This window comes from Lepisma saccharinum, chromosome 3 (assembly GCF_977018435.1).
Source record: "Lepisma saccharinum chromosome 3, izLepSacc3.1, whole genome shotgun sequence".
Lineage (NCBI taxonomy): Eukaryota > Metazoa > Arthropoda > Insecta > Zygentoma > Lepismatidae > Lepisma > Lepisma saccharinum.
The window spans coordinates 56,658,246-56,661,866 of NC_139231.1; positions in this window are offsets into that span (position 1 = coordinate 56,658,246).

Consider the following 3,621-nt stretch of genomic DNA (forward strand, 5'->3'; position numbering starts at 1 on the left):
CCGGACATGTCCTACATTTCAACCTTATGTCCGGCGTCCGGGAGGAATTTGGAAAATATCATAAATGTCCTACATTTTGAGTGTCACATAATATTAATTAGGAAAGTAGGTAACAGAAAAAAAAATCATGCAAGTTACAAGTCTATGGACTGCGCTTCCAAACTCAATGTTGAAATTTATTTTGATTCAGTCATTGCAAAAAAATAAAAAAGTTTGTCCTGCTATTAAAAATACGGAATAACGGAAGCATTTAATGAACAAAGTTTTGGAACAACTTTCTGATAACGACACTGTTCAATGTCTGAGCAGAATTTCTTGCATACTGATGGAACAAAGTGTTGCCATTCTTATTCAATATAATTTGATTGTAAAGCAGGGGTATAGAGAACAAAGTTATTCAGGGTGTCTACCAGTGAAGAAAGTCGTGGTAGACAAGAAAAAGTAAAGAAATCAACAAATAGGTCAAGAAGTAAATACAAAGGCAATAAATTATTCTAGTGGTCAAGAATTTTGGCTATCATAATGACTGGTTGATTTAGTTTATTTGACTTAACTTTTTTCTGTCCCTTTGGTTAATCGCGAAAATGATAATGAATGGCGGTAAGGTAAGATGGATGAAGGGACAGTCACAAACATATAGGGACAACCGACACAAGCCCCACATAAGATTATACTGGCTTGAGTCCAGACGCCTTGCTCGTCTGCCAAACACAGTTCAGGATGCATTAATAAGACAAAGCAGATATAATTCTCTTCTTAAATTCAGCTTCAGTTTTCATCTTAACTGACCCATTGGTAGGGGTTTTCAATAAATAAATATTTTACCTAAATAGGGTCGGATAAATAAACGTTAAGAAAGACGGAAATAAGGTCTACTAGAAAGTCCAGAAAAAGTCAAGAATTCTGGATGTGTTATTTTGGTAGACACCCTGTTATTGAACTAAAGACTACGCAAGATGAAACTTCTCGAACTTTGAACTTCTCGAATTTGAAATTACGGTAATTGCTGAATATTTGCTTAACATTACAGGTCATAATTCAAATGTACTTTTATTACCATCAACCCAACAGAGTAACGAGAGAAATCATTTTTTCATAAAGTCTGTAAAATGTCTGTTACTGGTCCCATAATTTCAAAGAGTTTGACTGTCCACTCTAACATAAATATAGTTTGACTAAACCTGAAATTTTGATAAAAGTTGTCTCGTCAGAGAAGTACCACTTAAATGATATAGTAAGAGGTGCATTGATTAGTATGATTGCAAGTCTTGAAATTTTGCATTTAAGAATTCATTAAGAATTCATTTTTTTAAAACTGAAAAGTTTAATTTTTCAACTACTTTCTAATGTGCTCTATAGAAATATGTATTATTTATTGAGAATGTTTTGTGTCCTACATTTTGACTTAATGTCCTACATTTTGGGACAGCATGTCCTACATTTTCCTTACAGCGATCTGGTAATCCTAGCGAGGGATAAATTGACAGAACATAAACAGCAGCTATTAGATTTGTTCATCTTGTTTGTGAGCAGAAGTCTAAGTACCAGCAAGTATTTAGAAGATTCTCTAGACTTTGGAAAGTTCTTTCATAGGGGAGCTTCTTTATCTGTAACTTCTCTGCCCCTGTTGAAGCCTCTTGTTTGACAAATACCTGGGACTTGAACGTCATCATCCACATTTCTTCCACAGCTGTGTCAAATGCAATGAAGTAAGTCTTCATAGTCAGTATGTAGGTATGCAAATAGTAGGTATGTCACGTTATCCCACTACTGGTTCTTCCTTTTGGGTCTGGGAAGTAATTCCTTAAGCTTGTAGGTTAGGTTGAGTGATAAGTATTTCAAGTGCTTATGCAATTTTCATTACCTTAGATTTGTGTATGACAGTATTTGCACACTCAAAAGGAAGAATGGTGTATTATAAGAGATCGCTGTGGACATGAAAGCTAGCTTTTGTTATACACAGATGTAATCGACATTTATATCGACTGTATTTGCAAGCGATATATCAAGTCGATTGCACTTGGTTCTCCGGCGCTGTAAGGCTGTAAGATACAAATGGCCTTGCGTCCCTCTTCCAACTGAAAAAAGAGGCCCTCACAGATGGTAGAGACGTTGACGGCGTTGTGAGGCTTCAAACTGACATCTACTTGTACCGACGTTAGTTGGTCCCATCTTTTCAAGGCCATGAGATCAGGCCCGTAGACAGGCAGGGCCAGAGGGGGGCTCAGCCCTCCTGGCAGGACCGCCAGCCCCCCCTTGTACTGCCGCCAGCCCCCTTGGCATTAGGTAAAACTATTTTGTATTCTAATTTCTTTGATGTGAAGAGTGAAAATGTAGACAGCATATATTATTTTGTTCACAAGTTTGCGAGGGATAAATTCACAGAACATAAACAGCAGCTATTAGATTTGTTCATCTTGTTTGTGAGCAGAAGTCTAAGTACCGGCAAGTATTTAGAAGATTCTCTAGACTTTGGAAAGTTCTTTCATAGGGGAGCTTCTTTATCTGTAACTTCCCTGCCCCTGTTGCAGCCTCTTGTTTGACAAATATCTGGGACTTGAACGTCATCATCCACATTTCTTCCACAGCTGTGTCAAATGCCAACAGATCCATAGTTCAGGAACGAAGAGGAGTTTTATTGCTTCGGCCGGGGTACGGTAGGCACTCTGATTGAAGTGAATATTGTACATTTCTACTTGTATGATATAAATACTGTACCTGTATCATCAAAAATAGTATAGAGTGTGTATTAAGGGATGGTGTCAGTAGCAGTCAATTAACACTTCAATAGATGTTTTAGAAGATATAGAAAAAACTGTAGTATTTGCATGATACTTCTAAATTTTATGTTTTATAATAACATAATGCCCCCCCCCCCCAATTTACCTTTATTTAATACTGTTAAACTTTTGAAAACTGGACTTGGTTTACAAAGCCCCCCTGATAACCCGTGACCCCCCCCCCCTGGAGATCAATTCTGCATGAGACACATAGATTGTCCACGAACCATATCAGATGGAAAGCACATCAGATGTCTAACTTTACGGCCTCAAAATAAAAAAAATGCAAGGATCCGCTGTAGGTCCCGAATTGTGGAATCTAAACTTGGACCCATCTCTCAAAAAATAAGGAATTATTTCGGAGATCAAAGCACATATATACTTTGCAGATCACGTAATAATTGTTAATTCAAGAACAGCGCTGGAAAGGACCTCTAGTTTTACGATAAACTCTTTCGAGGACTTGACTGATACGGTGAAATTGACGATTGTCACCCAGAAGACCCAATTTATAATCCTAAAGGGTAAGCTGAATGGGAACAAACACCCACAGATAAAACTCCCAGAAAAATCTTAGAAGAGTAAAGGAAGCTAAATATCTAAGCTAAGCGTCAGGTCAACCTTGCAGCAGGTTTTAGCATATGTAGATCCAAACGTGCGCGCAAGAATATAGATCCACTGAGACGGGTTCTATTCCGACACAACTGCATACTTGCAAGAAAACAGTTATTTAATTTGTAATATACAGACAAAATAATACATTGATTAGCAGGTATGGACTTAATTGGTTGCAATCACTGTGCAGACGAACTTAGAACCGCAGATTCGCCAACTCGAATCT